The sequence below is a fragment of the Ornithorhynchus anatinus genome, chromosome 10 (assembly GCF_004115215.2).
Source record: "Ornithorhynchus anatinus isolate Pmale09 chromosome 10, mOrnAna1.pri.v4, whole genome shotgun sequence".
In the NCBI taxonomy this organism is placed as follows: Eukaryota; Metazoa; Chordata; class Mammalia; order Monotremata; family Ornithorhynchidae; genus Ornithorhynchus; species Ornithorhynchus anatinus.
The window spans coordinates 19,340,591-19,364,113 of NC_041737.1; the positions used below are offsets into that span (position 1 = coordinate 19,340,591).

Sequence of the window (23,523 nt, forward strand, 5' to 3'; positions counted from 1 at the left end):
AAAAATGATGAATGAATAGAAAATCATGGTAGCGCTATTGTCATTTAAATCTTAAATGTACTGTACCAACTTAATATGAGGCAACTTTGGGCAATTCAAATAACTGCAAGCAGGACATTCATCAAAATGAACCGATCTTTCATCTCAAATATATAATGAATGTATAAAGAAACAACCTTTATAATTAACATATAGGGTGAAAATTGACATCAAGGTGGCTTGACCATACTTAAGTATCCAAATATACTTTTACAATTACTGTGTAAATCATTCAAGGACTTGTGGAATAATAATACTAATGTCTATTTGCATAGAAATCAACTGTCTTCCTTAGAATATGTCCTGAGGACCTTGTCTAATGATCAGCCTACAGAATACTTCGACAGTGAGTGAGAGTTTCTTTCCTGGGGCTCCGTATTAAGTCGGTCGTATTTGTGTTCAATGGCTATTTCATTTGTGCTCCATGACTGTTCTGAACAGCTTTGGGAGTAGGTGAACGTGTCAGTGGATTCCTCTATATCTTCATCATTTCTGTATGCAGAGAACTGTACTAAGCATTTGGGAGAGTCCAAAACAACAGACTTGGTAGTCACACTCCCTGTCCACAATGAGCTTAAGGTCCATTGCTTAGAGTTTGGAATCCAGAGTGTAATTTTGACCTTGTTTGGAGGAGTCAGAGGCCCTTCCCAGAAGCAGCAAAAGATGAGTGGGAGAAGACAACGTTGTCTAGTGGAATGTGCCCGGGCCTGAGAGTCAGAGGATCTGGGTTCTAATTCCAGCTCCCCCACTCATCTGCTGTGTGACCTTGGGCAAGTCATTTAACTTCTCTGTGCCTCAGTTGGCCTGGGAGTCAGAAGGTCTTGGGTTCTAATCCTGACTCTGCCACTTGTCTGCTGTGGGACCTTGGACAAGTCATTTTACTTCTCGTTGCCTCAGTTACCTCATCTGTAAAATAGGGATTGAGACTGTGAGCCCCATGTGGGCCGGGGACTCTGTCCAACCCGAATGGCTTGTATTCACACCAGCACTTAGTACAATGCCTGGCACAAAGTAAGCACTTAACAAATACCATTATTATTATTATTATTATTATTATTATTATAAATTAGCAGTGCTCTCTCACAAAAGTTGTCAGGCTAGAAATAGGGTCCTCCTATGTTTTTGTGGGTAAAGTGGAGAAGAGACTGTCTTTCAACTAGATTTACACAAGTTGGCAGAAACTCAGCAGCAGTAGTATCTTCAGCTATGAAAGGCAGCTAAGATATATGGTATAAATTATGCATATAACAGCAAATGGTTTTTCCACAGTGCAGTCGGTTTTCCATCACTCATGTTTGCACTCTGTGTTTTGGAAAGAATGCTGTTAGGGAGTAAGGAAATATTCTTCCAACTATCTCGATCTGCCTGGATAGAACTTGAGGCAATGCTGGAAAAAAGATTGAACATGTACTTATATCAGTCTAGGGCTGTGAACCCATGTTTTTCTTAATATGGGGTGCATCAAGAATGCCACCCTTGCATTATCAAAGAACTGACTGTGCTAATCAATGGTTGCATCCATTCCAGAACTTAGTACAGTGCCTGGTACATAGTAAGTGCTTAGCAAATACCGCAATCATCATCATCATCATCATCATCATCATCAATCAATTTATTGAGTGCTTAATGTGTGCACCGCACTGTGCTAAGTGCCTGGGAGAGTACAATGGAATTAGCAGACACATTCCCTGCCCATGACAAGTTTACAGTCTAGATGGGGAGACAGATATTAACATGAATAATTCAAAACATATAATTTAAACATATGTACATAAGTGTTGTGGGGCTGGAGATGGAGCGAATATCAAATGTCCAACGGTCACACTGAAATGCAAAGATGCTGCCGAAGGGAGAGAGACCCAAGGAAAAGAGAGCTTAATCAGGGCAAGCCTCTTGGAGGAGATGTGACCTTAATAATGTTTTGACGGTGGTAAGAGTGGTGGTCTGGCATAGATTGAGAAGCAGCTTGGCACAGTGGAAAGAGCACGGGCTTTGGGGTCAGGGCTCATGAGTTCGAATCCCAGCTCTGCCACTTGTCAGCTGTGTGACTGTGGGCAAGTCACTTAACCTCTCTGTGCCTCAGTTCCCTCATCTATAAAATGGGGATTAAGACTGTGAGCCCCACGTGGGACAACCTGATTCCCCTGTGTTTACCCCAGCGCTTAGAACAGTGCTCTGCACATAGTAAGCGCTTAACAAATACCAACATTATTATTATTATTATAGATATAGGGGGAGGGAATAACATCCTATGGGGAGGAGAGAGACAGATGAGATTGGGGCACGGTAAGTAACTTACTGCTAGAGGAGCGGAGTGTGCAAACGGACTGTAGTATGTTACTAGTGAGGTGAGATAGGATGGGGAAAGCTGATTGAGTGCTTTAAAGTCAATGATAAGGAGTCGTCATTATAAGGCGTCATCATCATCAATCATCAAGCAAAAGCCATTAAAGGATGAATGTGCTGAATACATTCAAAAATTGTCTTTGATTCAGAAAGGACCCTCTCTGTAGGAATTCTAGTTAAAGCAAAGCTTTTGAGGGTTTTCAGACTAAATGAGTTAACTGCCAAAATCATGTATTCCTCCCTCCCCAAAACCTCCCAAGTTAATCAACTATAACTGTATTACAAATCAATTAATCAGCGGTAATTATGAGTGTTTACTGTGTGCAAAGCACTATACTAAATGCTTGGGAGACTACAATTCAACACGGTTGACAGACGTGTTCACTTCCCACAATGAGCAAGTGCATGATATCCTTTTTTCCTATCCAGTAGACTACTTTTGAATGCACCATTTAGACAATGATAAGCTCAAGCCAAGGCAAAGCATGTGGTTGATTACTGACCCTCTATAAAAACTGGGCTTTGAAAAGGTTCAGAAAAAAAGAAACTAAAATGTGGCCTGATTTTAGGTGTGCACCAATTCAACAGGTGTATTTCTAATGTACCAAATTAATCCTATCTGGCAATCATTTAGGTCAACTATGACAAAAAGAGGCTCTCTCTCTGCCTTCCTTCCCCACTCTCATTGAAGACCCCTCCCCCCCTCCTTCTTGCCCACTCTCTACACAGTGAACACATCTGTGGATAGCCCAGTGTTCTTGCAATAGCCCAACTCTCCTCACATGATCAATAAATCGATGGTATTTACTAAGCAATTACTAGATGCAGAGCACTGTAAGGATAATCCTTATCCAGAGCTCATCCCTGTGCATTAAGCTCTGTCTCTTTCCCTCCTACATTAAATAACATATAGACACTCTCTTTTTTCTTCTCCAACCTGAAAAATCTTTTCACTAGTCCCCGGTTGAGCTTCCAATTCTCCTCCTTCCTCTCATTAAATCCAAACCCATCCTATATACTGGCTATTCTCTTAACCCCTTCTCCCTTACCCTGACTCCCTACAATCTGGCTTTCATCCTCAGTATCCTACTTAAATCACCTTCACTAAGGATAACAATGACATGATCAAACCACAGAGTTCCATCCTCAATCCCCTGACATTTCCACTCTATTTAAGACAAGATACAGCCTGGCTCAAAATTGCCAAATCTAGATTCTCCTCTGTCCTCTTTAGTTATTTCTTCAGCATTTCCATCATTGGACCCTCTTCCTAGCCCAATCTCCTCCCTCCTACCATGCTGCTTTGCTTCAAGTGTCTATTCTTCTGCTCTTTTCTCTATACATTTGACCTCGGGTGCCATCTGCTCTCATGGTTTATTTTATCTCTAATAACAAAGATACCCAACCCTCTCTTCACTAATAGCTTCTTTCTTTACAACCCATCCTCTTTCCCCAGACATTTTGGGCATGTAGCCTCAGCCAAAAATGAACAGCAGAAGAAACTGCATGGCCTAACGGCAAGATCAAGGGCCTGGGAGTCAGAAGACCTGGGTTCTAATTCTAGTTCTGCCAAATGTTTGTTCTGGGACAAAAGCAGCATAGCGTAGTAGAGAGCATGGATGTGGCAGTCAGAAGAACCTGGTTTCTAATCTCAATTCTGGCACTTATCTGTTATGTAGCCTTGAGCAAGTCACTTGGTTTCTCTGTGCCTTAGTTATCTCATCTGGAAAATGGGGATTAAGACTGTGAGCCCCATGTGGGACAGGGACAGTGTCCAACACGATTTGCTCGTAGCCATCCCAGTGCTTAGTACAGTGCCTGGCACATAGTAAGAGCTTTACAAATGCCATAATTATTATCTGTGCTTCAGTTTCCTCAACTGAAAAATGAAGATTAAATATCTGTTCTCCCTCCTACTTAAACTGTGAACCTCATGTGGGACAAGAACTATGTCCAACCTGATTATCTTCTATCTCTCCCAACACTTAGAATAGTGCTTAGCACATACTACATACTTAACAGATAATAACAATAATAATGATAATAATAATGATTTTTAAAATCAGAATAATATAATAAACTCATTTCCAATGGGCCAGAGAAATTTCAAGGCAAGGAAGAAAAGTGCTCAACAAAGAAGTAGCTACAATTCTGCAATTTGTGGTGGTGGTATTGACTGGTCCCAGAGTTTACAAACGCATCTCCCCTGCTTTGATCTGTGAGAAAGAAAAGGGCACAGAATGTTTGCATCTGAGATCCACACAGGCTGCTTAAAGGCAAACGGAGGCTCTGATCCTGAAGGATCCAAGTAAAACAAACAAACACTCTTAACCACCTGATTTAGAAGGCTGTGGGTTTGGGCTGGAGGGAAAGGAGGACTATATATTCATAAATTCATAGAGAAAAACATACTAGCTAAACACTGGGCAAAATCAGACAGCCTTAGAAAAGTAGAATAATTCCACCAAAAAGAAAAAAGTCCCGAACCCCAAGAGCAATAGCCGAGAGCAGATACTTATCCTTTTCCCTCACCACTGAAGATGGGGGCAGGGGCGAGGGAGAGGGTGGCAGTGATAAGAAGGAGAAATGTGGAAAGGAAGGGACCCTCAGGGCCAGACAGAATGAGACTCTGTTTCCAGTTGGGAAGCCTCTGGGGACTGCTTGAATATTGAGCACTTAGTCATCTTGTTAGATGGTTGAGGCGGCGTCATTTATCAGGAATCTAAAGTTAAATTTAATTTCCATGGGAGTGCAGGATGGCGGCGGGAGCACTGCTCCTTGTAGCTGATCTCTGCCTGTTGATGCCTTCTGAAGTGGAAATGATGGATGCCACATGTTCTGTCTCTGATTAAATTTGTTTTGACAAAGCAGCATGGAAATCTGATTTTCAATAGACTTCCACATTTCACCTAGCGCTGAGTAAACAGATGCAGAGTATAATGCTTATATGGCTGTCAAGCCAGTGGCTAATTCACTGGGCCCATCGAATCAAGCTGGTCATTAAAATATTATCTGTCAATAACATGCAGAATCTTTTTGGAAACTGTGAGAAATAAGAACTTTTTAAAAAGCAAATAAAGAGGGAATCTTGGAATATATGGGGACCCATCCTTGTCCCTGTCAATGATTATGGATCTTTACAAGGAGTGAATGCTTAAAAAGTGTTATCATTATTGATAATAATAATAATAGCTGTCCTAAGAACTCCCACCTGACATCCTATCTCCATGCTCCATACCTTTCTGGGTCCATTAGAACTTCTGATCACATCCTGGACATCGCCAATACAAGAAATATCATTCAATTAACAGCAGAGAATGAAGCTATGAACATTGACATGTTTGCTTCCTGGTTTACCTTTTAAAGAAAATGACGCAGAAAAATCACCCTAAGAACACAGCTGATGTTAGAGCTGTTAAGCACCTGCCTAGAAATACTGCAGCTGCTCCAGCTCCTTAAAAAGACAACGTTCTGAGATGCCCTAGCAGAGTGGTGACAGCAGGGACCTCTAGCTTGATGGGATTGACATTGGCAGGATTCTTCAACCGCTAATTTATTCCTCTTCATTTTGCCCTTTCAGTCATTGGAATGAGGGCCCTGTCCAGTGTTCTTCATTGGCTTCAAGTCTTTTTGATTTGGGACCTGCTTCGTTGCTTAGCTGAGGCAGCGGCAGACGTGCAGCAACACAATCTCAGCCTTGATCAAGCTTTTTTAGTCCTTCTGCTTTCATACCAGGACTTAATACCACAAAGCTGAAAACCTCTACTGACTGCTCCCCATGAAGGTGAATCTGGAACTGACTTAATGGCCCTATAGGAAGATGTTTGGAGCTGCCATCACGTGACTCTAAACCATTCTCTGATCTTTCGGCAGCCTGAAGTAAAACAATAATCGGTTAATCAATCCATGGTATTTTCACAATTTCCACAATCAATCCACAGCACTATACTAAGCACTTAGGAGAATATAACAGACTTAGCCAACATGTTCCCTGTCCACAGCGAGCTGAGTCTAGATGGGGACAGTAATTATAAGGGGGTGAGCTATAGTTTAATGTAATCATAGTGATCTGATAATCATGTTCACCAACACTAAGGCAAGGCTGAGGCACCTCTTGTTTCCATTCTCACCTTTGGGGTGTAGAATAACAAAATACTACCTTTGTGATTGCAGCCAGAGCCCTATTTTAAAGGAAAACAGAGGTTATCCTTGGGCTATTGCACACAGTAGACACTAAATATTATTACTACTATGATAACAACTGCTCTTTACCCAGGAGGTGCTTGATAAATACCACTGATAAAATCATCACTTGTTTGAAAAAGTATCAAGAACTACATATGCTTTTAAACTGTGCTAAAAGAAATGTCTTCATTTTCAAGGCAATAAAGGGGGGAATTTGTTACTAGACCAATTTGCCCCCAAATGACTAGAAACCACCAGAGCTGCAGTTTAACAAGCTTTATTCTTTCTTGCTTGCTGGGAGAGGACATCCTTATTGCTAGTAGAAAGTACAAAATATCGATTGTGAGTGCTCTAAAGGATTTTACCCAGTCTGTTAGCTTGGACCATATTTTCTCTAATTGAAAGCTGCTGCCCTGAGATGCTGTTTCTCCTGCTAACATTTGAGAGAATTTGCAATTTATATTTGGTTTCTATAGGGGCCCAAGTGGAAACTCAAGAAGCCTCTAAGGAAATGAAAGCAGAAGGCTTATTTTGTCAGTCTAGTGAATAACTAACTACAAAGCTGTGTTGTTGTTTTTTTCCCTTTGAGGATAATTTGTCTGTGTACAGTGTCAGTCAACAATAGGCAGAGGTCCTTATAACTTGGTTTAAATAAAACTGATCCCTCTCTAATCCTGCTTTTTCCCTACTCACAGCATTATCAATTTGTTAGGGCCTTGGTTTTATTTTATTATGAAGAGGTTTTCCTTGTTTGCCCTTTTCATTTAATGAGTTTCATGGAATCATGTGATATTCACCTCCTTGCACTATTCACTTTATATTAAATTATCAGCCCAAAGGAATTCTCCCACATTTTCCCATTTACAGGTCAATTCTCCCTTTCCTCCACACTCCCAAAATACCAGTATCTGCCAATTGACAAAATAGAAGGGCTGCAAGGTTAAAAAATCCAGAAAATATCCTAGGCAGAGTAGGGCCAATGTGACATCCAAATTCCAAATAAAAGACAGCAATTTTAGGTTACAAATTACTTAATAAAATCATCAAACAACGTGACAATTAGAAGTGGACTTTGAATGAAGAATAGCTATACTAAAAATATATTGTCATAGATAATAAAAGCTCAGAAAATGCTCTCAGAAATTTCCATTATACATGTTTGCTGTTTTCAATAAAAAGCCAATGGAAAATGAACTCTAGACCTATTTGTGTCTGAACCTGGCCATGCTTAGTTTCCTAACTGAAATAGCCTCTTGGCCACTCATCCATGACTTATAACAATTTATGCCAGGAAAGAGATATAGGATGTCACTAAAATATAATACTCCATGCATCTTTTAGGCTAGTAAACAAAAAATGGGTCTAGTAAATGCTTTGAACTTGTTTTCGAGGTTGATATATTGCAGTGAAAATGTTTTTGTTAGCACATTTACACACACATACATGCACAAATGTATGCACAAATATGCACATATGCACATATATGTATACATAGATGTATGTATATATAGATAATATATGTATAGTACCTTATCTATCTACAGATAGATCCTAGAAACACAAAAGGAACCATGTTCATAATGGAATTTCATTTGAACATATTGGTTATTTACAATGATCTCTTTGGTAAAAGCCTTTACGGTTAGAAAATATTAAGTTTCTCTTTCCTGTATACTCGTTTCCAGGAAAACCCAGCATAAGGACAGAAAAAAAAGGCAGAGCACATTGAATGTTTAAATTAACTGCCTGAGATTTCACGAAAGCACCGTAGCCGAAAGCAGTATTTAACTTTCTGGTGGTCTCAAGGGGTGAGGTGGGAAGAGCAAGGGGGTTTCCTGTCACCACTCGAATGCTACTATGCAGGGACCAATGTGAAGGCTGGGTACTCTGGGCCCCAGACATCTGGGGAAACAGATTGAAGATGAAAGGATATTGACTTTTACCTGGCCCACAGTGAGGGCACAATCTTAGAAGCTGGGGAAGACAGAATGGGGTAAATTCAGCCAAGACACCAGTTTCTAACTGCTAAGAAGAAATAGTTGCCAGGCTTCACCCTGCTCCAGGGAGGGCTGTCAAAAAGTCCTTCCCAGAGTTCTACATGTTGGGCAGAAGTCTGTGCCCACCTTCCAGTCCCTTAGGGGAAGAGGTCGTCACCACAGTTATTAGGTGCCTTCCCCTGCCCCCTCCCAATCTCTGGACCAAGGGTGAGGGTGATACAGACTCACAGCTGCAGGCTTCATATAATATGATATCAAGGTGCACTATCTTGAGGTTCAAAGCTATGTCAATACCTTTAAATTGGAGGAAAATATATGAAAATATGAAATTGAACTTCTGGTCAAAATCAAAAGGACTGCTGAAGTGAACGTGTGAAAGTAAAGAAGCAGTGTTATCTACTGGATAGAGCATGGGCCTGGGAGACAGAAGGACCTGGCTTCTAATCCCGGCTCCTTCACCTGTCTGCTGTGTGACCTTGGACAACCTTCTCTGAGCCTCAGTTACCTCATCTGTAAAACAGGGGTTAAGACTATGAGCATTACGTGGGACAAGCACTGTGGGGCTACGTTTAACCTGATCAGCTAATATCTAGCCGAGTGTTTACTACAGTGCCTTGCATTCAGTAAGCACTTAACGAGTACCAATTAAAAAAAAAGTAATCAGCCCCAGTGATGAAGCATTGCAGTGAGGGATCAGCAGAAAGCAGGACAGCCTGATCGTCAGCAATTGGAAATGTAGTATCTCGGAGCAGACTGTAACCCCCGGGCGGGGGGGGGGGGGGCACATGGAGCCAAGCACTGGAGTGAAGAAATGCAAGAGTGCAGTAAGGGTTAAACTTTATCTGAACACAAAGTGGAGGGTGTTGCCACTGTCCACTGGTCTATCAGCCATACCCTGGTACAATGATAAAAATCTCATTTTGAGAAGTATCTTTTTTTACCTCGGACAGCTCTATACACTGCCATGCCAATATAGAAATTATTTTTATTGGGGATGAATAGCAGGCTTGCTCTTCCACCTGGTCATATAAATCAAGGGGAAACAAAAAGACAATGTTAGTTTGAGTAATTCCCAAGTTAACAGTCCATGTCAGAGTATGCTTTTCTCTTCTCCCGATCTCAAAGAAACATGTGAGCCTCTCGAAAACAAGATCTCATGAAGGTCAAATTCAGCTCCACTGGCCATTATCAAAGTGGCACAGCTGCAAGGTTCAGTGAATGGGGAACTTGTCACATAGATCATCACCAGGTTCGCTATCTACTTCTTGTGACACACATCATTATCTTTTACAGTAAAGGTGTAGGAAGGTTAACCAACATATTATGCATGGCTTATGCACCAAACTAGTCTGCTACCAAAATTATCAAGCACATACTACAAATCTTACAGTTCTTGATACTTGTCAGAACTGAATGAGGTCTGACACATCCCCATAAGGAAACTGTAAATAAAAAGAATTTCACCAAAATAATTTCATTCAAAATGTATGTTTTCCACCATATTGGGAATTCATGTTTACTCTTCTCCATTGTCAGCAGACTGATCCCCTTTAAATCCAGCCATGCACAATTTACTCTGTCTGCCCAAGCCCACGGGGATGGGAAATAACCAGTGGATCTTAGAATGGCTTAACAATTATTCAAAATCATTTATCCCTTGATCCTCAGGTGCAGCAGTATCTAACACCTGTCAATTTTCATTTCTAGAACTCATCATTCTGCCACAGCACACGTTTTTACAACCCATCCCCTGAGAGGGCTGATTGACTTTCAACTATCCACAGATACAGCTGGAAGTGATCCAAACACCATAAAGCTACCATATGGATAACCTGTCTGGTTGTACAGTAATATTTATGCATATTCCACTGTGGCTTACAAAGGACTTGGACTATCTGGACTTGTTCTCCCTCTGACTTAGACCATGAGTCCATGTGGGACATGGACTGTGTCCAACCTGATTTTATTGTATATACTCCAGTGCTTAAAGCGCATAGCACATAGTATGCACTTAACAAATACTGTAATAATAATAATAATTTAATTACTTAGTTTCTGGGACAGGAGTGGAGATAACATATGAGTCCCTGAGAACAGATTTCACTGGGGCTCAGTCTTAATCCCCATTTTACAGATGAGGTAACTAAAGGCCAGAGAAGTGAAGTTGCCCAAGGTCACACAGCAGACAATAGAGGAACTGGAACTAGAACACAGGTCCTTCTGACTCTCAGACCCGTGCTCTCTCCTCTAGGCCACACTGCTTCCGTGGTCTAATTTACTATTTTATTACATTATTACTTACTAAACAAAGTGATAACCCGTGAATCATTCAATGAATTATTTACTCTCCCTCCTGCTTCTCCTGCTCATCCTCACCTTTCTATTAACCTGACATCAGTCTTTCAAAGCAGTGTGGTCTGGTGGAAAGTGCCTAGGTCTGGGAGTCAGATGACGTGAGTTCTAATTCAGACTGTGCCATCTGCCTGCTGTGTGAACAGATTGTTTAACTTTTCTGTGCCTCCATTTCCTCATCTGTAAAATGAGGATTGAATTCCTGTCTCCCTTCCCCTTTGACAGTGAACCCCGTGTGGAATAGGGACTGTGTCTGACCTGATTCTTTTGTATCTACCCCAGAGCTTAGTACAGTGTCTGGCAGATAGTAATCACATAACAAGTATTATTATTACTATTATGGTGATTATTATTATAATTTTCATAATCATCATTATAATACTGTATCTGGGCCATCCATTTCGTTGTTGCTTCCATGCTTCCTATATATTCATGATTATATATATACACATGTATATAGTCACTCTGCATCTCTATTTATAATGATGTCTGTCTTCCCCTGTAGACTGTAGGCTCACTGTGGGCAGAGAACATGCCTGCTAACTCTGTTGAACTGTACTCCCCCAAGCACTTAGTTCAGTTCTCTGCACACAGTAAGTTCTCAATAAAGAAGCAGTGTGGCTTATTGGATACAACATAGCCTGGGAATCAGAAGGACCTGGATTCTAATGCCGGCTCTGCCACTCATCTCTTGTGTGACCTTGGGTGAGTCCCTTCACTTCTCTGCACCTGAGTTATCTCATCTGAGAAATGGGAAATAAGACTGTGAGCCCAATGTGGAACATGGACTGTGTCCAACTTGACTTGACTGTATCTACTCCAGCACTTAAAACAGTGCCTGGAATAGAATAAGCACTTAACAGTTACTGTAATAAATAAATAAATAATTGTCATTGATTGATTCCCATTTCACTATGAGATCTATGTGGGGACAGGGACTGTGTCCAATTTGATGACCTTGTAGCTAACCTGTCCCTACTACAGTGTTGGGTACATAAGTGATCAATAACTACCACAATTATTATTATTGTTATTCTTGCTAAGAAACTTCATTACCATCACTTTGGTGAGATAACTACTGTCAGCATCAGCCCTGAGATTCATTCAGTTGTATTTATTGAGCACTTACTGTGTGCACAGCACTGTATGAAGCACTTGGGAGAGTATAATACAATAAAGTCACATTCCCTGCCTACAACAAGCTTACAGTGTACGGAGGGGTACTGGGGAGACAGCCATCAATACAAATAAATAAAAATTCTTTTAAATAAAAATTACTGATATGTACATTAGTGCTGTGGGGCTAGGAGGGGTGACACAGAAGGGAGTGGGAGATGAGGAAAAGTGGGGCTTAGTCTGGGAAAGCCTCTTGGAGGCTTTGGAGACAGGGAGAGTAATTGTCAGATTTGAGGAAGGAGGGCATTCCAAGCCAGAGGAAGGACATGAGCAAGGGCTTGGCAGCAAGACAGACAAGATTGAGGTTAGAAGGTTAGAAGTTAGGAGGTTAGCATTAGAGGAGCACAGTTAGAAGGTCAGAACAGTTAGAAGATTAGCACTAGAGGAGGGAAGTGTGTGGACCTGGTTGTAAAAGGAGAGAAGTGACTGTAAGCTCTCTGTGGGCAGGAAATGTGTCTGCTCTGAACACTCTGAACACAGTAAGTGTTCAATAAATACCACTGACTGACTGGCAGGGGGCTCAGAGTGTAGCACAGACAAAATACAAAATACCCAAAACATTACAAAAGCAAATCCCCAGGAAGACACAGACAAGAGGACTAAGGAAGGATGGAATATTTTTTTTCTTTGCCCTAAATCTGTCCAGGCAATCAGAGATAACTCTTTTTGGGGAACTGTAACTCTTAGTATGTGATATGTTACTGCTGTTTTTAATCATGCTGACACTAGTGTGTGTCCATGTGAGAGCTACTGAGATAGAGTCTGGCCATGAAACAATTCTCTTTCAATCAGCAGCAATGAATAAATGGCCATATCCACTAAACAAACACACTCACCCTTAGCAAGCATTTTCAGCAGTATAATGCATTAATATTTTATGGGCTTTCATCTTCTGCTTATGAATGATCCGTGTAAAATATTTTTCTCATAAATTTTTCAGTTTCTTAATACTAGCTTATGTTTTAATCATTTTAATTTCCCTAAAAATCCTGAATAGGCTATCCATTTTGATTTTATTTAAATTAGAATACATCTCATAAAACTAGTTTGATATTACTCGTGCAAATTGAACAACTTGAACTTGTACAGTGTTTTTATTTTTCTAAGGTATTTTTCATTGTTAAATGATTTCTTCAAAACTTCCTGTTAAGTAGGAAGGGATAGATAATATAATCCCCATTTATGAAGGAGGAACCTGAGGACGAGAGAGGTTTAGCGACATGTTCCAGGTCACACAGCAAGCCACAGAGCTGGGCCTCAAACTTGAAATCTTCGAATATCAAGGGATCAATATTCTTTGCCTAGTTCTTTCCAGTAAATTACGCTTCTCCTGCTTTCTCCCTGCTACCTTACTTCTCTCTCCCTCTGGGGTTAATGTTAGAATTCTGTTCATCATTTGCTGTTTAATAGACTTGAACAGATCTCACAGGGATTTAATAGCAAAAAACAGGTAACAAAACTCCCTCTCCCATATGCCAGTCAAGACAAACATATCCCAGCTCCTTCATTTGTCTACCATAAAAAAGGAACAAATATTAAAATACAAGATGCCAGGTGTTAGATCCAATGAAGCACCATTTATTTAAGTCCCACTTTGGGTAAACACCCAATAATAATAATAATAATGTTGGTATTTGTTAAGCGCTTACTATGTGCCAAGCACTGTTCTAAGCACTGGGGTAGACACAGGGGAATCAGGTTGTCCCACATGGGGCTCACAGTCTTAATCCCCATTTTACAGATGAGGTAACTGAGGCACCGAGAGGTTAAGTGACTTGCCCAAAGTCACACAGCTGACAAGTGGCGGAACCGGGATTTGAACCCATGACCTCTGACTCCAAAGCCCGGGCTCTTTCCACTGAGCCACGCTGCTTCTCAATAATAATGTTGGTATTTGTTAAGCGCTTACTATGTGCCGAGCATTGTTCTAAGCGCTGGGTAGACACAGGGGAATCAGGATGTCCCACGTGGGGCTCACAGTCTTAATTCCCATTTTACAGATGAGGTAACTGAGGCACAGAGAAGTTAAGTGACTTGCCCACAGTCACACAGCTGACAAGTGGCAGAGCTGGGATTCAAACTCATGACCTCTGACTCCAAAGCCCGTGCTCTTTCCACTGAGCCACGCTGCCCCTCTATGACATATCTGAGGTACTAGCTCACATGGAGTGGTTTGGTAACCACAGGATGTGATGCTGCCTCTCACTCTCCTTACTGTTGATCGGGTTTCTTCAAAGGCCCAGCTGCCGAGTTGGTGTCATACATGACCTTGGGCGTACACAGCTTTCCTTCCCACTCTAACACTTTTCTTCCTTTTACTCATATCTAAAGCATGTGCCGGCAGGGAGGCCAAGCTTGTCACCACATCACGATGTTCAGTCCCGTGCCACTTTGGTGACAGACAGCAGCTGCCATTTTGAAGTATACCCATCAACTCTGCTTCTCCAAAATCTCACAATGTCATCCTTCTCCACTCATTCCCCCACCCGACTCGTCTCCACCCACTGCCACATTAACTAACATATGTTGACAAACAGCACCAGTTTATGTGAGCGTCACCAGTAGCCACCATATGTTGTGAGGCATCATGAATGACACCTAGGTTTCCACAGCAGTACAGTGGCTCAAAACCAGATGTGGCTGCTGCAGCCCAGCCACCCAGTATGCATTCTGGTCCCTGCCATTATCTCACCACAGACCTGCATGGCCTCTGACAAACAAAGCCAGTACCTGGCTACATTATTATTATTTTTTCAAATGGGGTGGGAAAAATGGCAGAATAATCACATGGGTACCACTTTGCTCACCCCCAGTAGTACTCCTTTCTCTTACAGCCATCTTTCCACTAGATGCAAGTGGGTAGTTGATTCTGCTCTGCACTGTGAAACCATAGCTGTCATTCTGAGTACTGTATTTGTGCACACAAAACATTAATATCTGAATAGAAACAAGTAGCAGGACAACAGGACCTGCTTCTGAAAACTCCTCAAACAACAGTTGTGCTCAAATAAGGCCAGTAATGCAAACAGCTTCTTAAGTTATCAAAAATGTAGAGTGCTGAGAGAGAAAGAGAGAGAGAGAGAGAGAGAGAGGAACAAGAGAGTAACCCCCTAGAAAAATCTCTGCAGAAATTTACAGTGGTAAGGTCTGGGAACCAGGATAGGGAGATCAGCTTACCTGTTCAATTTGAGGGAGACCAAGAAGAAGGCAGATATCATATGCCACCAGCCGGGGGAGCATTGAAATAAAGGAGACAAAAGGGGTAAAATTAGTTTTTTATAAACACTAAGAAGTTGTAAATGGATTTTTTACTGGGTTGGAAAGCTTCCAGTTTTAGATGCCCTTATCTAAACCTTTTTCAGATTATTTATTTATTTGGTATAACCTGGGGCAAGGAAATCAATCATCCATCAGTCCATCACTCATATTTACTGAATGCCTACTGTGTGCAGATGACTATAGTAAGCAGTTGGGAGAGTACAATATATGACAGTTGGTAGATACGTTCTTTGTCATACACTCTAGAGGGAAAACCAAGTCTTCTTTCTAATCTAGGGATCTCTGACCCCTCTCTCTGCTCTCTCAAGCTGGAATTGGGGGCTGGGTACTCTTCCTTTTCTAGCAGCAGGAATAAGGCTGAGAATCACCCCCACACCCCCTCAAGCCTCGACTGCCAAACCTCCTTCCCACCCTCCCCTGTATCCAGTCACCATCCAGGCTGAAGTGGAGAAGAAGAAGCTGTATGGATATAGTGTTCTCGCCTCCATCTGAAAAGACGTTTGGCTATCGGAAAATGAGGTATCTGGTATTCCCAAGTGGGTGTGTTCTTGTATTGGTTTCAAGGATCTTCCTCTAATTTCAGATGTCTGCCAAAGCCTCCCTGCCATCACATTAGTTAATGGAACCATGGATTTTAAAGGGCTAAAAGAGGGATTCTCAGGTGAGTTGAGTACATACTCCCCCTCCAAAGCAACAGACTGTCACATCAATATTAGAAAACACTCCAGCGTAGGTAAAACAAAACAATAAAAATCTGTTGGACATTAGATCCCATGATGAAAACTGGTTTTATTGCTTGAGATCTGAGATGCTCAATTTTCTGTAACCTTTCAGATAGCATTCAATAGGAACGGGAAAACCAGGGAACCACGCCAGGAAATGCTTCAACCCCCGCTTGCCTTCAATTTCAGCTCTGACTGAAAGTATTTCCAGATAGTTCTACTTCAAGATGGTTTGACTGTGAATTGGTTCACACCATAAAATAGCATGGAAAATATCACATTGGCCCAACTCTAAGGCTGGACTAAATACAGAGTATCTCCCTCCCACCGCTAATGTTCACACCACAAAGACTGATCTATGATCTATGATTAGCATGTTTCTCTCGCAAAGATCCACAAAGACCACTGATTTTTCCCTTCTAAGCATCTCTCTCCCTACCTCATGTGGGACAAGGACTGTAACTGTTCTTAGAACAGAGCTTGTCACAAAGTGAGCATTTACCAAATATCAGTTTTATTATTATTCTCACACCTAAGCAACCTTACTTTCCTCTCCCTCTCTACACCTTGTTGGGGCAGGAATCATTTCAAGTACCTCAACCCCATCATCTTCCCCTATTTCCCCCTTCCTTTCTCCATTTCACAGATGAAGTAACTGAGGTCCAGAGTGGTGGGTGAGGTGTTGTGTGTTATCATGTTGGTGGGGGTCAGAGGGAGGGGGCACTCCTGAGAGGGGAAAGAAGGAAACACTCCCTGACCCCAGTGTTGTGGGGAAAGAATCCCACTCTCTGCTTCACCCACCATCCACTGAACGCTATTATTTTAAGGAAGCAAAATCTTTTCCAGGTCCTAGGCATTAGAGTTTAATATTGAATCCTGACAGGAATGAATAAACAAAGAATAAACAGCTAAGGTGAAATTATCAAATAGGTTTCCTGAAGGAGAACAAAAAGGCAAATTATTATATCAAAAGTTCTTTTCAGACATGGCAAAGCATAGGAGAAGATGAAGTTCCCGGTTGGGAGCAAAATCAGTGTCAAGATAATACTTTCATCACATGCATAATATTAAAACATTCAAGATAATCCTTTGTACAATAAGCATAATTTGGTCCTGATGCAAATATGCAGTACGGTAGTTTCTATTATCACTCATGATAATGAATTCTATGCTTCCAGTTGTATGTGCACTGTGGCTGAGTTACCAACACTGCTGGAACTCAAACACGAAACTAAACCTTGAATTAACTCTCCTTTGCAATTAATGATCTTGGCTAAAAAAACAAATGGCATACATGTTATAAAAACATGAAAGATTCCACATATGGTGAGAGTAAAATGACCACATGACTAAATGAACGCTCTGCAGAGATTTATTTTAATGTTTTCACAGTTGCACCCATTTAAAGGTGAGAGCAGAGAGCGGGTGACTGAGCTCCTCATCTTCCCTCCCAAACCCGGTCCTCTCCCAGACTTCTCTATCACCGTGGATGGCACGACCATCCTTCCCATCTCTCGGGCCCGCAATCTCGGTGTCATCCTTGACTCGTCCCTCTCGTTCACCCCACACATCCTATCCGTTACCGAGACCTGCCGGTTTCACCTTACAATATCGCCAAGATCCGCCCTTTCCTCTCCACCCAAACGGCTACCTTACTATTACGGGCTCTCGTTATATCCCGGCTAGACTACTGTGTCAGCCTTCTCTCTGACCTCCCTTCCTCCTCTCTCGCCCCGCTCCAGTCTATTCTTCACTCCGCTGCCCGGCTCATCTTCCTGCAGAAACGATCTGGGCATGTCACTCCCCTTCTTAAACAACTCCAGTGGTTGCCTATCGACCTCCACTCCAAACAAAAACTCCTCACTCTAGGCTTCAAGGCTCTCCATCACCTTGCCCCTTCCTACCTCTCCTCCCTTCTCTCTTTCTACCTCCCACCCCGCACGCTCCGCTCCTCTGCCGCCCACCTCCTCACCGTCCCTCGGTCTCGCCTATCCCGCTGTCGACCCCTGGGCCACATCCCTCCTCACCTCCGCCAAACTGATTCTCTTCCCCTCTTCAAAACCCTACTTAAAACTCACCTCCTCCTCCAAGAGGCCTTCCCAGACTGAGCTCCTCTTCTCCCTCTACTCCCTCTACCAACCCCCTTCACCTCTCCGCAGCTAAACCCTCTTTTCCTCCCTTTCCCTCTGCTCCTCCCCCTCTCCCCATCCCCTCAGCACTGTACTTGTCCGCTCAACTGTATATATTTATTACCCTATTTATTTTGTTAATGAAATGTACATCGCCTTGATTCTATTTAGTTGCCATTGTTTTTACGAGATGTTCTTCCCCTTGACTCTATTTATTGCCATCGTTCATGTCTGTCCGTCTCCCCCGATTAGACCGTAAGCCCGTCAAATGGCAGGGACTGTCTCTGTCTGTTGCCGACTTGTTCATTCCAAGCGCTTAGTACAGTGCTCTGCACATAGTAAGCGCTCAATAAATACTATTGAATGAATGAATGAATGAGGGCTGTGACCGCAGCTCCCTAGGGAACTGAAGAGTCATTCAGGAGACTCTACGACTTGGGTCTCACCAGCCACCTTGCTGCCTGCTATCATCTTGAAGCCCTGCCCTTCAAGAACAAGGGCCATGACAGCAGCTTTAGAAATTTTGCAACGGTGGTGGCTCTATTTGCTGAGGCTGCTGGGAGATAGGAAGGTGAGTGGAAGTGAGAGCCTTTAATGAGCTGAGAAAACTTGCCAAACTGCCCTTATTTTGGTGCTGAATATATTGACTATTAAATTGAGTGTCTCCATATTTGTCTTCCCCTCCTAGATGGTGAGCTTGTTGTAGAAAGGGATCGAGCATGTTCTAGTGGAAAGAGCGTGAGACTGGAAGCCAGAGGCCCTGGGTTTAATCCTGGCCTAGCCAACTGCCTGCTAGGTGACCTTGGACAAGTCACTTAACTTTTCCATACCTCGATTTTCTCATCTGCAAAATGGGGATTCATTATCTGCTCACCATTCTACTTCTATAGTGAGTCCCAGCTGGGACACAGATTGTGCCTGATCTGATTATTTTGTGCCTACCCTAGTGCTTAGTATAGTGATTGGCACATAGAAAGTGCTGATTTCCTACTACAATGCAATCCACGCACTTCATTCCTCTAACACCAACTTAGTCACTGTACTTTTATCTCACCGCAACCACATCCTCCCTCTACCCTAGAACTCCCTCCTCCACATTTAACAAACCCACCACTTTCTGCAGCTGCACTAAGCACTTAGAAAAGAACAATGCAACAGAGCTGGTAGACACATTCCCTGTCCACAAGGCTTTTATAGGCTAGAGAGGGAGACAGACTTCCAATAAATTACGGATGTGTACACAAGTCATTAAATGTTCTCTTCACATGTGCTTCCCAAGAAAGGTGTTGTGTACGGTCTTAGTACTGATAATGATTGGGGTGCTGAAATGGAGAAACTGTAAACAGGGAGGAGAGAAAAGGAATTTCAAAAACACAAAGCAAAATGTGAAGCCATGTGGCAGAGCAGTGGATGGTTGAGAGAAAGCAGCAGAAGAGAGGATCAACCCAGTATTCAATAATCATAAACAGGTTGATTCTGATGGGATAGAGGCTACCTGATGATCATGACACAGTGGAAAAAAATGAAAATGAAGCCAGTGGCAAAAATGCATAATCACAGTGTGGAAGGGATTGTCAATAACATATTAATTCAACCACTGCACATCCATACACACCACACACTGATAAAAATCTCATCATCATTTAAATCCTCAAAGTGGAAGGAGACTTCTGCAGACACACACACACACACACACACACACACACACACAGAGTATCCCTATGTGGAACAATTAGAAATCTGACATTAAAATCCATTACAGTCTATAAATAATTATACATTCATTTCACATAGTTGAAGTTAGTGCAGTAAAGAAAAGGATCTCATTAATTAGCAGTTAAAATTTGCAATATTTCAACATAAAAATTGCAGAAAATAATAATCCATAATCCAGATCAATTACATCAAAATATGCTGCTTTTGAGAATCACATTAGGAACCAGTTTGGAGAATTTGTTGTACTTTAAGAAGTGTTATTCTGTTTGCAACAAGCCTAGGGCAAGAAAAACCCAGGTCTCAATCTGTGTATCTGTGAACCTGACTACAATAATGAAGATAAAAGAATATGGAAGCTTAAATATATGTGAATTTGGGGTAAAGCAAGGGAAATATATTTTAAATACTATTTTATCTTTCAAGAGAAAGGTAAAATTACCATAAAAAGCATCTTGGTTCTTTTTGCACTTGGTTAGATGAAAGGCCTTTATTAAGGCTGTAAAAAATAAAATGGGTAAATTGGAACATGAAGGAGAATCTATGGAAAGTTTCTCCTGAGGAAATACAATCACAATTGTCAATAAAAATCTTTTATTAAAAAATGAAAATCGAGGACGTTTTCATTTTCCGTACAACTAAGTTGTGGGAAAGTTCCAAAGTTATTTGAGATAGACAAATTTGGGCAATAAAAACCTGAATGAGCACTGTATTATATATGAACTATTATCTTCAACCAAGCATGTTTGCATCTTTAATGAGACTCCAATAATCTTGAAGGTCAGTTTTGGCTTTAATTACCCTTGATGTTCATTTGACCAGAAATGCAAAAAGAAGAATCTTTTGTTCTTTCAATGCATTTTGGAAAGCCAATACTCACACTGAAATCTTTATATAAAATATAAATGCATTAATTAATGTCTTAATTCAATATTCATTACATTCTAGATTTTGTGCAAATCCTTTTATATATAGGTTTGTGTCTATATTGTCTGATTTACCTTAAGTTGGCTACTCTGAGAAGTAAAAGAAGTAAAAGTAATGTCATTTAGAATAAGTCTATACAAATGTATAAACAGCAGTTCCTTGAAGACTAAGAGATCCTCATGGACAAGAATCACAGCTACCAACTCTGTTCTATTGTACTCTCTCAAATACTTAGTACAGTGCTCTGCAATGGTAAGTGCTCAAAAATACCACGTATAGATTGCCTAATAGCAACAGCTCAAGAAAGTGCTGTGTTGGGTAGTTACGCTATTTTGAAAGCAGCATTTAACTGTGCGAGAGTACTGTCTAATGGAGCCATGGGCAAGAACCAACAAAGGAGGCTAATAAAAAATAATTTAAATCTCTAACTGTTAAGAATCTGTAATCTCAGAAATGGACACAAAGAGTAGACAGGCATCCATCTAACTCTAAATATCCAGAAAATTTATTGATTCAAATATTTACATTCAAGTCTGTTGAATAAGATCCTGAAAAACAAAGATTAAGGTTGAATAAAATGAAGACTCTAATATGGATCATTTTTCAAGAATTTGTGACTTTCTAGACATGGGGGGACAGAGTGTCTTTACAATTTGCTCAGAAAACAAACTAAAGAAGAAAGAAAAGGGTAATGATTGAACATCAAATGCTCAAATTTTTGTTTTTACCTAATGAACAGGTTGGCTGTGTAGTCTGATAATGGTTACGGCTCTCCTTAGTTAATTAACACTCTGTGACATTTAATTTTGGATTACATAAATACAAGCAAAGAGAATTCTAAATTATAACACCAAATGCAAATTTCAAGCTCATTGCTATATTTAAATTAGGTCAGGGAGAAATTCCTGGTACATTCAGAAATTCCTTTTGCTAGGGCCTCTAAAAAGCATTACAGTACATTATTTCCCACCATAATAAACCATACGAAACAAAAATAAATCAACACGACTGCTAAATAGAGAGCTCTGCGCAAATAACAGACTGTCAAAACATTTCAAAATGTAAAAAGTCCACTTGGAAATTTTCAGTGTTGAAAAAAAAAGAAAAAGAAGAAAACAAACTCCTTGGGCTTGTTTGTTTTTCAGTGTATTTAATCCCAAACCATTCTCAATCACCCAATCTACCTACACCACCACAAATACATGTAATTTTAATTTATTCAGTGAAAAGAACCTGCCTTTGCCATACCAAAAAAGAACCCTCTCTGATTACAATGTGCAACGCCCACCAAAAAATACAAAAAAAATGACTGTTACAGCAAGACAACTTTTCAGACTCAAATTTCAGTAATATAGTAAATCAAATGTGCACTACTCATCTTTATCAACCCACAACATCTTGAACTACAAAGCAGACCTCAATTTAGAAATTAAAAAAAAAAATCAAGGAATTGTAGTAGCCATATATCTTGTCCAGGAAACTCAGGAGAAAATTTTCCATAACTATTTTGTTTTATAACCCTGCTGTTTCTTAAAATCAGAGATTCTTAAAGGTGAAGGAATGAATGAACAACAAAAGGAAGGGAAGAAGGGAGGGTGACAGGTACCTATTCCAAGTAAAGAGGTGAAGAAAATACCAATTCTTCCTGAGGCACATGCTAATTATTTATTTGCAGTTTCTCCCTTGACAATTTGCTGTCTGAGAAGCCCACACCACTGAACTCTAGCCCCAAGAGGTTGATGCTTCCTGGATGGACAAAGTGTACAGAATCATCTAGAAACTGACAGGGAACAGTTTCTAGATGATTCTGTAGCAGAGACTAAAATTTCCATTATCAGCAAATTAGCCAATAGTATTTATCAAGCAGTTACTGGGTGCAAAATTATGTACTAAGTGCTTAGGAGAGTAAAATAGATGCAGGAGACATGATCTCTGTCCAAGGAAACTAGCAGTCTAAATGGGAAGACGATACATGATAATTTACTTCAATAGTAGAGTAACCTATAAAACACAGCAATTAAAGGACTTTTCTTTTTCAGTGGCTTTTGTTATTAATTGTATCTACTGAGCGCTTACTGTGTGCAAAGCACTGTACAAAGCGCTTGGCAGAGTACAGTACTTTTGGGCCAACAACTGTGGATTTGGCTCTGCAACAGTCTTCTGAATTCTGAGTAGGAACTCATGGCTCACTCATCTTCAGTTAAAGTTGCAATGCACTGGATTTGAATATACCTAAAATGTTAGAAAAAATAGTGCCACATTTTGCAGTGATAGATTTTCAGGGACTACCTCTGCACAATCTACTCAGCCAAGCAGAGTCTCTCAGGGAAAACACAGATGGAAAAGCCATGAAAACCATTCTTGCAGACAACTACAGTGAGACTTGACACCATGAAGTGAAGGCACCAGCCTGGGAAGGAACCACCAGTGGAAAAATCTGATCCAAACATTTTTTACTGTGGATCCAGGTGGCACTTAACTTTGGACCCGAAGGGTCTCCTGGTCCCAGAGTGCTGAGCCTGATGTGACTGACCTTCGCCCCTCTTTTCTAAATAGAGAATAATAATAATAATAATGATGACATTTAATATGTGGAAAGCATTGTTCTAAGCACTGGGGAGGATACAAGGTGATCAGGTTGTCCCACGCGGGGCTCAC

The 23,523-nt window shown here is 41.0% G+C and overlaps 1 protein-coding gene across 1 annotated transcript in view; it reads right to left on the reverse strand.

The window, feature by feature from the left end:
* HS6ST3 (heparan sulfate 6-O-sulfotransferase 3) overlaps positions 1-23,523 on the reverse strand; it is a 274,023-nt gene that overhangs the window by 122,002 nt on the left and 128,498 nt on the right. The window lies entirely within an intron of this gene.